The sequence below is a fragment of the Sturnus vulgaris genome, chromosome 8 (assembly GCF_052056855.1).
Source record: "Sturnus vulgaris isolate bStuVul1 chromosome 8, bStuVul1.hap1, whole genome shotgun sequence".
In the NCBI taxonomy this organism is placed as follows: Eukaryota; Metazoa; Chordata; class Aves; order Passeriformes; family Sturnidae; genus Sturnus; species Sturnus vulgaris.
In genome coordinates, this window is record NC_142250.1 from 19,253,274 (window position 1) to 19,265,771 (window position 12,498).

The 12,498-nt window shown below is 53.8% G+C and overlaps 1 long non-coding RNA gene across 1 annotated transcript in view; it reads left to right on the forward strand.

Moving 5' to 3' along the window:
* Window positions 1-11,708, forward strand: part of LOC148223016 (uncharacterized) — a 117,169-nt gene extending 105,461 nt beyond the window's left edge. Inside the window, exon 3 of the long non-coding RNA XR_015805145.1 lies at window positions 11,652-11,708. This is a non-coding gene — a long non-coding RNA (uncharacterized LOC148223016). The remainder of the gene's footprint in view (window positions 1-11,651) is intronic.
* The last annotated feature ends 790 nt before the right edge of the window (window positions 11,709-12,498 follow it).

The following is a 12,498-nucleotide window of genomic DNA, read 5'->3' on the forward strand; positions in this document are numbered from 1 at the left end:
TTGCCCTGGAGCGGGCGTGAGGGCAGAGGGGTTTTGTGCTGCCCCTCTGACCCAAAACCGAACTGGCCCAGATGTAAACCCTGCCTCTTTCGTAATAGGAGACTGTGCCACTGGCAAGGCCCAGCTGTCTCTTGCCTTTGCCCTGGGCTGCCGCTGGGGTAGAGGCGTGGGAGCCCCCCTCTACTGCCTCCTCCCCCCCACGCTGGAGATGTCTTTTTTTTTGTCCTCTAATTTCTCCATAAAACTCCCGATGAGTGAATTAGACGCTTATTAAAGTCTCCTTTTAATCAGCAGTAGTGGGAGATCCTCCCTCCCTCTATCTGCCCGTCCAAGGTTAGTTTGCCTCAGGGCGATTTGCAAATGTTAGGATTTACAGTTATCACACGCAAAAACATTTATATAACCCCTAACTATAATACACCCATAAAAACGGGGAGGCAGCGAAAACTGCTGCGGATCAGCGAAAAACCCTATGGCTTGCCCATTAAAGTCCCTGGAAAGGGTAATTCCAGCAGTCAGAGGGGCCAAAGTGTGGTAATGACTGCCTGGGATTCACATCTCCAAAAATTATCTCACAAAAAGACCCGCCGGGGAAAGGGGCGACTGCTTCGCTCCACTCCCTCCGCTGGGCCGGCAGGGGAAGTTGGAAGCAGACTTCTTCACACATGCACTACAAAGTGATAGATATGCCTCGAGACTGACTTCCTTCCTTCCTTCCTTCCTTCCTTCCTTCCTTCCTTCCTTCCTTCCTTCCTTCCTTCCTTCCTTCCTTCCTTCCTTCCTTCCTTCCTTCCTTCCTTCCTTCCTTCCTTCCTTCCTTCCTTCCTTCCTTCCTTCCTTCCTTCCTTCCTTCCTTCCTTCCTTCCTTCCTTCCTTCCTTCCTTCCTTCCTTCCTTCCTTCCTTCCTTCCTTCCTTCCTTCCTTCCTTCCTTCCTTCCTTCCTTCCTTCCTTCCTTCCTTCCTTCCTTCCTTCCTTCCTTCCCTCCTTTTCATTCTTTTCCTTCCCAGCCAAGCTGAGCCCGAACAATTTCTATACACACACAAATCCACCTCCCCAGAGAAAGTTGCTGCGGTCGCGTTTCTGGCAGTAGTTCCCAAGCCCTGTTGCGAGCCCTGCCTCTGCCCCCCGCTTCCCTTCGCCACGGACCGCTCTCCGGTCGGATGGGATGCGCCGGGAGCTGGGTCGGGGAAGGCAGGCTCGTTTCCACCGCTAAACAAAGGCTGGAAACGCACCAACAAAGGACCTGGCGCGTCCCCTCCACCCCGTGCGAGAGCCGCAGGTGAGGCTGGGGCTTGCCCGGCCGGGCGCGGGGGTCCTGCTTGCAGAGCATTACTTGCATTGGCGGCGGGGTGGGGGGGAAGATGCGAGTCTGCAGGGCTTCAGAAGAAACTGGTCGTAAGTTGGTGGGGAAACTTTCTTCCCCCTTCTCCTCTTTGTGGGAAAGCCGGGAAAACGGGTGAATTTAGCTCTCTCTCCTCCTGTGCCATTCGCAAAGACAGGCTCGCTTCTTCCCTTCCCCTGGCTGGGAGCCGCCAAAGCTCAAGTTAGGCGCCTAATTAAAAAAAGTGGCAGGAAGACTCATGCCTCTTTAACATCAGCTGTTAATGGCCTCGGAGTTTACTGCCTCTGAGGAGGAAGACACAGAGGGATGAAGTGTGCGTGGAAATGAAGGGGCTGAAAGAAGTGGGGGGGTCTGTCAGTGTAGTGGAGGAAGAGGAGAGATTAAAGGGAGGGTGGGGGAAATGGAGAATTCTAACTTATAAAAAGGAGCTGGAAGGTGGAGGGGATGGGGAAGGACTGAACTGTGAGCCGACACCAAATCTGTCCAGTTCCCCTGGATGCCGCATCTGGGCAGCTCGGACGGGATGCGGAGTCAGAGAGCAACTGTGCGGGCGCGGGAGAGGGCACTCAGAGAAGAGAAAGGACGAGCGGATCCGGGATGAAGGGACGCACAGAGGGAGGGAGGTTTTCCGAGCGCGGAGCGTTGTTCCCGAGTGCCTGCCTTTCCTTCTCCTCACTCGGACCCTGGTACTTTTCTCCTTCCTCTCCTCTCTGAGGTTTGCAAACCAAACGTCACCAATCAATAGGAACCCTGGCTCTGTGGGTGCGTGTGTGCGTGTGTGTGTGCGTGTGTGAGTGTGGTTGTTGATCCTGACCTGCTGGACTTCAAAAATCTGCCTCTTCTGACTCCCTCTCAGCCTGTAAGTTCAGAATTACAACCTTCTACATCAATGCAAACTTTTATTTGTCGGAGAATTCCTTTCTCTAGGAGGAAGAGAAATTGTCGCCATGTGAACGGCTGATTTCTGACACACGGGGCTTTACCCTTCCCCCAGCGTGGGGAAAAATATCTCCCGTGGATGTCTTTAAACTGTACACAATCCATAACTTTGGTAATGTTTACGTAGTGTTATTTCTGCAAGGCAGTTTTCCAGGGTTAGGGGAGGTGGTTGCATTTTGCTAGATGGATCCTTTGTGGTGAGTGCAGATTTATGCCCAGTTTTGATTTATAATTAAATTAGCTTCTAATTTGCAATATGTGCGTCTGTGTTTAAAATGTATCTAATCTGTGAAATTGAGGACTGGGGCACTTTAAATGAAAATCTACCTTTAGCCTCAAGGGTTTCTTTATGAAGGGATAGCCGGGAGGGCAGCGTGCGGTAGGAAAGTGAGGCTGTAATTTCCATTAGGAGATGTCAATCAATCTTTCTTTTCAATACATCAATTAATAAATCCGATTGGTGCTGCGGGCTGCTCTCCCCCCCCCCCGAGCCACCCCCCCCCCCCCCCCTCCGCCCCCGGGGCACTCTTTTTGGCCGGATGGGGAAGTGTGAGGGGGAAGGCAAACTTTGGCAGGGAAGTCCCCGCAGGCAGAGCCCGACCCGACCCGCCCTCCCCCCCTCCCCTTCTCCCCCGCTCCGGCCCTGCGCGGGGCTCCGGGACCGGCTCCAGCCTCGGCGCGGCGCTGGGGGCGGCAGGCGAAGCCGGCGGGACTCCCTCCGTCGGCTCTCGGGGTTTCGCAGAACTAAATTGACACAACTTGGTGAGATACGGTCAATTTTTTTCGCCCCGATAGTGGGAGTGTGCACACGCGGTTAGATCTCGGCCCGGGACTCCCCGTCTTAGCTGACTTATATTTAGGTTTCACTTATTTAAGCGACCCTCCCCCACCGTCCCACCCCACGCAGCTCTAACCCGGGCAATAGTATCGTCGGTTTCATTGGTTATTTTCCATCGGAACCGCAGCCCCTAGCTTTAATTTTTCACGATTAAAAAGCGGCCGGGATGGCAGGGAACTCCTCCAGCCTGACAGCTCGCCCTAGCTCTCCCTGCTGTTAGCGTATGCTCCGCACCTACAAATTACCGCGGAAATGGGGGAAAGAGGGTATTTATTACTTTTTTTTTTTTTTTTTAAACGGGCAAATGCAGTAATGCCTCCAGTTTAGCAATTACACCGATTCTCCTTTATTTTCAAGTGGCGCTGGTCGTTCAGCAGAATGTCACCGTGGTGGGCAGGCGGGTGGAAGCCCGAGGACAGCCCGGCTCAGGAGTGCCCGCTGACCACTTGGGGAAAGTTGGCCCGGCGGGGTCAGGGCAGATGTGGGAAAGGGGGACAGCGCCGGGACAGGGAGACACCGAGGGCCTCCCGTTGAGTCTCCGCTCTTAGAGCTTCACAGTCAGGAAAACTGGACAAACAAAACTAATTCAACGTGTCGCCTGTCCCTGACAGAACACACAGAGTATTTTATAGAAATCCGGCTACAGAAAGGGCTGACTTTCCTGAACCCACGACCAACGTAAAAAAGACACTCAGAAGGAGGAGAACATCCTCAAACTATTCCGTTGTCATCGTCATCATCATCGTGTCCGTTTGATTTAAGAACAGCACGATAGGGAGCACGCTCTCACTGAATGCTGTCTCCTCAGCTTTCTTTTTTTCCTCCCAACCACACGGCTTTGTACCCTCAGATTTGCGGGCTACTGCTGCCGGTTTGAGTTGCTCGACACAAACAGCGTTTTGCGTGTCTCCAGCGAGAGGGGGAACGCTGGGTTAACAGAGGGCTGCGAGCGGGAGCACGGGGGCTACGGGGCTGAACTTCGGGAAGGAATGAAGTAAAAAGAAGAGAGAGAGAATGAGAGAGTCTCCCAGGCAGCTCGATCCCATTAGCTCCGTCCTTGGGTTGCATATTTATACGGTCTAGGAGGTGAACAGATGGACTATCAATTTAATTCCATCTTCAACACCATCAGAGATTGATTTTCTACTCGCTTTTAATTTTGCCATAATTAATTAGATCATTACAACTGTTTTCTATTGATCTCCCTATTTAAACCTCAGATGCAAAGGGACTTCGGCAGATCCTTTAAAAACACAGAAGGGAAAAGGAACAGAGGGGTTTGCAAACTTTCTGAAGGTTTTTTTCAGTTTTGATTTAGAAGATTTTCGGTGCATAATAGCAAAAAACTGCCTCTGTGGCCTTTCCTTTTAGGAGGCCTTTTTCGTTGCCTTCGTAATTTTCTTTTACGTTTTGGTGAATCTTTGTCATATTTATATATAATATACAGCATATATAATAGATTTAATTGGTTCGATTATGAAAACATAAGCTTGCACGTGTATATGCATATATATATATTCACACACAACGTGTTTAATATTGAGATTTACAGAGGTGATGCACACACATTTATATATGGGGAAACTATCGACAGAAGAGATGTGGTTTCCTGAAGGGCGAATATTTTTATTTGCTTCCCGTACGTGTCTCTCTGTTTGTGCACTTGAAGCCCTCTCTAGGAGAGGGATATTTCACCCTGCGATTCCATCAAAAATGACAAAGGAAAACCAGCGCCGTTAGCTCCGGTTCCTAGCCTCGGTTCCCAGCGCCCGCCGCAGCCTTTCTTTTCCAAGCCTCCCCTGCAGCAAACGACTGGCAGCCGGGGCAATAGCATGGCTCTGTGCTGGCAGTCAGTGAGGTTTGTATTTTAAACCTCGGTGTCTTCCCCCCCACCTCAAAAAAATCCCTAAATTAAAACCTCTGTTTATATACTTAATTTGAGGGAACCAAACCGCGTAGCTGTGCTTTTACCGCGAGCGGCAGCGCCGAGGAAAACCTCTCCGGCGGGGTTTGTTTGAAGCTTTGTTTGCAAATCATAAAATTGCTGACTGGGAGACGGGGGCGATGCGGAGACGCGTCCGTCGGCGGAGCAGGTTTGGGGGGCTCAGAGGCAGCCCCCGCTCGGGGCCGAGGCAGTGCCGGCCCCCGCCCGCCTCAGCCCCGCGCTTCGCCCCCGCAGAGCCCGGGCAAGGCGCTGGGCTGCCCGAGGCGGGGACGGCGCAGATCCAGAGCCAGCACGGCGAGCAAAGTTTCCCGAGGTGGGGAGGGAGTCGGTGGAGGAAGAGTTTAAGCAATGCCCTGAACTTTTTGCGGACGGGAGGGACCTCCGGGATTGGGGCAAATAGACAAAGGCCGATGGAAGGGGCTGGCTCGGCCGCCCGGGCCGCCTGGAGGGCGGCGAGGCAAAGAGCCCGAGGCCGCTGGCGGTCGGACCGGGCCGGGAGGGAAGGGACCGGGGCTCGGCTCGGCTCTCGCTCGCGTCTGGGGGCTCCGTTGCCGGTCCTTGCCAAGCTCCCACGGTAAACGCGGTGGGAACCCAGCCTTTCGAGGGGTGCGGAATCGGACACCCGCAAGGAAAAGGGACGTTTATCAGGTGAGATAGCAAGTGTTAGAGGGGAATCTGGCGAGGCGAGGAGGGTGTGCGTGGAGGAGAGCAGAAGCAGGCTGCCTCTTGCCAAAGGAGGGAGTTGGGGGTGACGGTCTCATCCCTCCCTGCTGAATATTCAGCGCCCCCCCGCCTTACCTGCTCTCCCTGAGCTCTGAGCCATGGCTCCTCTGCCTAATGGCCCGTCTCCCCGGGACGGCTGCAAGCCAGTAGATCCGCCGCGGCCTTTTCTTCGCTTCTCTCCTCCCCGCTTGGGTGTCTTGCTTTCCCCCGCTGACTTTCGAGATCTAGGCGCAACCACCCAAAACTAAACGGTTTAGATAACAACACACACACACCAGAGCACCACCACCACCACCAAAAAAAAAAAAAAAAAAAAAAAAAATAGCCAGCCACAGAGAAAGAAACGCCGCTCTACTGAGCCGGGACAGGCTAAAAGGAGGGGAAAATAAATAACAATCAAAGCAAATGCAGCGCTGCTGCTTATAAAATTGAAGAGGGGCTCACCTGCTCCAGTCTACAAGGGCTGTGCAGGCAGGGAGGAAGGGGGCTGGGGGGGTCCCGCGGGGATCCTGCGGGAGGGGGGACAACGCCTGGACTTTGAATCTGCTTCCCCTTGCCCCCTCCCTCAAGCTGACTACCTGTAGGGAAGTCTTGTTGCAACAGCAGATTAATTTGTTGTCTTATTACCATAAAAATGTGCTCGGAGAGGGGCTGGCAAGGGAGAGGGGGACGCGGGACAGAGGAGGAACTTCCTCCAAGTTGAAAAGGGAGGCAGTGGGCTCAGGCTGAGGGGGGAGCGCGTCGGGGACGGGCGGGGGATTGGTCTGGATGGTGGCGCAGCCCACCCGAGAGCTGGTAGCTCTCAGCTCGGGGTTCGGGCAGACTCCAGGTGGGGTGGCAGGGGACGGGGATTCCTCCGTTTAGTTTGGAAGCGACAGGAGCCAATCCTGTGAAGTCTACCTCTGTGAGCGCCTAGCTTTTTGCCTCTGAGAGATTATTTATCCATCCATCCATCCATCCATCCATCCATCCATCCATCCATCCATCCATCCATCCATCCATCCATCCATCCATTTATCTGTCCACTCGTCTCTTTTCTTGCTCTTACGACCACGTTTTGATAAAGGCTTTGCGACTTAAAATAAATAAATAATAAATAGAACAAAGCTCTAAAGAAAAGAAGAAAAATTCCCAGTGCTAAAGACATCACTGAACGAATATTTTTCTTTCTCTCTTTCTACTCCCCCTCTTCTACCTCCCCATTGATTGAAAGTCTCTCTCAGCTCCAACAAGGAGTCCCAGGAAAAATGAACCATTCTGCTATCGATTCTTCATTAAAATTACATTTCTGCATTTGCTAAATTGGTTTTAAAAAGCTTCCCCTGTTATTATTGTCTTGTCAGAGCCGGCGGTGCTGGGCAAACAGTATTTAAAAGCTTGGGACCTCTCCAAGATGAGGCTGTTGGGGGTTATGTGTGTGCATGTGTTTCTTTTTCTAAAGTGTTTAGGAAAATGTTAACAACGCGGACTGGCGAAAAGCACGCCCCAGACAAGTGGAGAATTGTAAAAATAAGGAAGGCGGAGGGAACGCTTTCCTTCATATCACTTAAAAATCATCGATTGCCTCTTCAAGCAAAGAAAAAAAGGTTTCATTTAAAATATTAAAATGGGGCACCAAAAGTCAATAATTGCAGCAACGAGTATTTGCCTCAGACGCCGTCTCCAGCCCGGTCTGCAGCAGTCGCCGGATCTGTCTGGTGTGGTTCCTCACCTCCCTGCAGCCCGAGCCCTGCTCTCTGCCGTGCTGAAATGTTTCCTCGGTGAGATGTTTAAATAAGTCCAGCTAACACTGACACATGCACCAGATTCCTCCGACCTTACCCCAGCAAACCCCACGGAATCCCCGTCCTCCCTCCCCAGACTGGCGTGGGAGAAACCCAGAAGGGACTCTGGGAGATTCACTTTGAATTCTGCAAATCTCTCTCGAAAGAGCAGGGAAGCAGAAATGTCTTCCTGATGTGTTTATCCCCTAATCAGTTCATTAGTTATAAACAACATGACATTAGAAGTTAGGAGGCAGTTGATATTAATTTTTATTTAACTAGTTGATGTTTAATCCGTCACGCCAGACTGCTTAGAGAGAGCTGCCTGACACAAACCAGTTAGAACTTCATACACCGCGATGATCGGCCGGGCATTGGGACAAACAAACAGCGGCGGGGGGGCGAGGGGCAAAGAAGCAGAAGGGAAGGGAGCAACGGGGAGAGGGGTAAAGAAGGGAAAAAGCATCAAAAGAGACTGGGAAATTCCCCCTTCCCTCTATAAAATATTTGTATAAATCTGCAGAGAAGGGAAGGAGGGGGGGCGAAGCATGAAAAATCTCGTCAGGAGGCTGAGCCGAGCGGGCCGAGAAGGGCAGGTGCCCATGCCAGCCACCCCTGCGGGCTATGGGGCGGGTCGGCGGGCGGCCCGGGCGATAGGGCTGGGGCTGCCCGGGGGTTCAGCGCCCGGCGGGGCGGCAGGGGCGGCGTGCGGCTGCGCGCCGTCGGGCAGAGCGGGGGGCACCGCCAAGAGAGTCCTCTCTTAATTAAAAGGGGCACAGGTTAATTAGCACGAGGCTAGCAGAGGGAGAGCAGCAACACACGGGTGGGGCCGGGATAAACGGGAACCGGACTTTTCCCGGTTTCCCGATGTGTAACGTTCCTTTTCGGTGTCAGACTGCGACCCTTAACCAAGGAGCGCAGGTGCTGCTACAGATAAAAGGAGTGAACGATTATGGGTACCTTAATGGACACACGACTCTACCTACCTAAAAGCTGTGCTGAAGTATAATCTAACCCGAGTCTAGAATTACAGACTTCCCTGATAAAATTTCTTGTTTCTCCTCTTGCAGCAAACTGGTGCCCCACGAATGGTTACAGCGTACCTGTTTGGCTCTACACCATCTCTATATACGTGAATCTCTGCTCTTTACCCTGCCGACACGTTGGGCACTCACCCTCGCCTTTGCTCCCGAGGGGAGCGCCAAGTATTACCCCAACACCTTCCCTTTCTGTGGCGGGACCCCCGGCGTTTCTTCCCCCGCATGAGTGCTGCTGTGCGTCCTCAGTGTGCCCTTTCGCTCAGCACTGTTCGGACGTATTAATGCGAGCTGTTATAGTTATATCTGCATGTATTTCACAATTAAAACATTTCTTGGCAAGCCAGGAAAACCCTCGGCAGCAGCAGCTCGCGTTGCTTGCCCTGGACGCCTGTTCCTCCGTGCGACTGTGACTACGGGGAAAGTGTTCTACGACATGTATTTTTATATCAATTTCCATATTAATCAATCACCTCAAACATCTATCTGCTGGATAAAGGAAATAGTTCGCATTCCGAAGAAAATTGCCTGCTTTCCTGCAGTTAATAGTTAACTCCGTAATAGAAAGTTCCCAGGGAAATGCGGAGGCAGAGGGAGCGCGGCTCTCCCTGCTCCCAGCCAGCACTGGCCGCCGCTTCCCCCTGGCCGCGGCCGCTCGAACCACTCGGGAAAATCTCCCCAGTCCTCCGCTGCGGACTCGGGCTCTGGCTGCTTGCACCTTTTAGGTTTTAGGAAACAAACCAGGACGAGGTGTTTTAAGGAATAAACTCCTGATGGGGCTGTGGTGTGCAAAAGTGAGGCAGACAGGCTCTTTCCCCATAGTCCGAGACAGAAAGTGGTGCAACAGGTAATAGGGCAGACACTAGCGACACGGAGAGCAGGGACGATTTCCAATGGCGAGGGGGAATTCGCATTGCTTGGCTGTTTGGCTTGAGAGTAATGTAAGGAAATGGGTGCCTTTCTCTTTGTCCAGCGTCTCCTCTCGCCTCTCCCTTTCTCTGAGGCAGAATGTGCTTTGAAGGGTGGAGAGGATATTAAAAAGAGGACCTGCGGAGGAACAGGCAAGGGAGACACAAGGACAGAGGTGAGGTTGGACCCCGGCCGGAGGCTTCGGCACTCGGAGGCCGCTGTCTGCGGTTCGTCCGGCCGGCAGCCGCACACTGGCAGATCCAGCCCTTTCCCGAGAGTTTCGGGGTGACTTCAGAGGTGCGGGATGTCCGTGCCGCTGCCTCTCTGCCCCGCACTATTGCCTTAGTGTTGGGCTGGCCACCTGGTGCTTTTTCATGGCGATGGCGGAACGGGGGAGGACAAAGGGAGAGGTGAGAGGAGCAGGGCAAGGAGTGAGCCTCTCCAGTGTTCCGAGGCTGTCTGTAGAAGCTGTGAGATGAGCAGGAGTACCTTGAGCTACCAAAGTTACAGGGATGCTTCTGGCACGGGGAAAGGCTGAGCTGGTGTCAGAGCAGCGGAGTGGGAAGGAGTTTGCGAGAAGTTTGGGGTGGGTGGGGTGAATGCCTGGGGGCAGTGGGTTAGGGTTGCCGTGGGATGGCAACCGCAGGGATGCAACTACAGGGGCTATCGCTGCCTTCGGGTCTCTCCGCCGGGGTGCCCGGTGCTGGCGGGGATGGAGGCAGGCGGGAGCGATGGAGCCAGGGTAGCTGCGCCAGGCCACGTCGGTGCAGGGGCCTTGGCGTGAAGTTGCCGACCGGGACGTGGCTCAGGGACGGGGGGGCTGGGCTGGCGTGCCGGTGGAGCCCCGGGGCACGGAACCAGGCCGGCTGCGGGAAGCCAGGTGGCCCGCCAAGATCAGGCCGGGAGCTCCTGCAGCGGCCCGGGGGCAACCGGGAGGAGGGCGCAGTTTGGCTGTCTCGGGGCTCCCGAGGGCCCAGCAGCAGGGCGGCCCCGGCTCCGTTGCCGGCAGGGCGGGCGGGCCGCGGGTCCCGCCAGAGGGGGCAGTGCAGATCGGCGGTGCCGGGCACGGGGCCCGCCCTCGGCCCGGCCGGGGGTTCTGCCTCAGCCCCGGATCCCCGGACTGCTAATCCCTCGCTGCCTGTGGTGACGTTTAGATTCAAAAGCGCTTCCCAGAATGTTTCCGTGGCCCCGGCTGGTGGTCCCGGCTGGAGGCGGTGGCTGACAAAACCAGGCGAAGTCTCCCGGGGTCGGGGCTACCGCACCCCCTGCACGGGGCTGGGGGTGGACGGGCAGCAATGCTCTCCCGAGAGTTGGGGAGACGTCGGTGAGATCTCTTATTCCTTCTCCAGGTGGTTCAACACAAGTTTCTGTCTCAAGGAAGGGGACCCGGCAGCCAGACGGCCTGCGAGCGCCCTGTACTTAGTGACAGCCTGGGTCCGCAGGGCCTGGGGAATCTGCAGGGCTTGGGGAATCTGGAGAGTCCCAGCGTGGATTAAGACAGGGATGAGGGAGGTGGACACGTAGGCGGGGGGTTTCCTCTCGCCGTTGTCAGAATTGGAGAAAAGGAAAGGAAAAATGGAATATCACTTAAAAACCAAGAGAGACTGCGGCAGCGGAGGACGCCCTGTGCCAATGTGCAAAAAAAGGTGAAAATAAAAGAAGCATGTAACTAAGTGAGAAAATGGAAATCAGGATGAATGGGTAGACAGACAGACATTGATCTTTACTAATATTAGAGAAAATGCTCTGAATAAAGAAGGGGACATTTAATTTGATGATGAAAGGGGGATGGATGGATGGATAAATGGACAGAATGGGTGAAAAAATAGAAAATCTGGGAAGATGAAAACAATCCCCCACCTTTCTAGCGTTTGTGGACAGAAAAAAGTGAATGAGGGGGCAGAGGAAGACAAAAGATAGAGAGGAAAGGATAAAAGGAAAAGGAAAAAAAAGGAAAATAACTTAAGAGTAAAGAGGTTTTTAAGAGCCGTCAAACACTTGGTAGACATGAGAATTAGAACAGAAAAGCTGAAACATTTATGGCAGCCTGCGCCGAGGTGATTTCCCCATTGGCATTTTATGGAGCTCCTAAATCTCAGCTTTACGCTGTTTTGAGCTGTAAGAATTATTTTTCACCGCACTTTTCTTTTTTAGGTTCACTTCCAGTTTCCATTGAGAGTGCCCCGGAGCAGGCGGAGCAGCTTCCCCCCGAGCAAGCGCCTCCCGTCGGGCAGAGGGCAGCGGGCAGCGGGCGCTGGCCCCTCCGCTCCGCGGGGGACGCGGCAGCTCCCGGGTCCTGCTCCCAGCTCTCCAGCCCTGGCCACCCTCGGCAGCCCGGGGGTCCCGGGGGCAGCAGCAGGAGAGGCTCGGTGTGGGCCGGTGCGCAGAAGCAACAGTTCCCCGGCACGTCGAGGGAAGGGAAGAACCTGCTTTTCCCCCGGGCACGGCTTTCTCCGGGATGGGGAGGCAGCAAGCGGCGGCACGGCTGGGCTGCCTTGCTCCGCGGCTCTTGCGAGTGTTGGAGAAGGGCTACGGGAACAATAAAAAATGGACCTCAAGGTGCAAGAAGTGAGGAAGCAGTGGCTCTCCCTTCCCAGACAGCCTGTCCTTACACGCCGTCTCCACGTCCATGGAAAACTCCAAACCTCGGTGGAAAACTCCAATACTCCAGGCACTAGTAATGATAAGAGGAACAATAATGACAACAATGATAATGTGTTTCCGTATATTAAAGCATAGAAAATAAATATCGTTCTACATCCATTGCCTCTCTGGTCCCCGGATCTCTTGAACACGCAGAGTTTTCAGTATTTTGGAGGCTGGAGTAGGTTTGAGAGAGGAATATTGAGTGGAAGAGTAAAAACCGGGGGAGATGTAACTCGTGTGCCTTTCACCTTTTCCCGGGAACACAACCATTGTCCTTGTGACAAGAATCTCTGTTATGGTCTGGGAGCTGTAGAGAAAAGGGAACTTTGCAGGTCTGTCTCCTAACTCTGAGGCG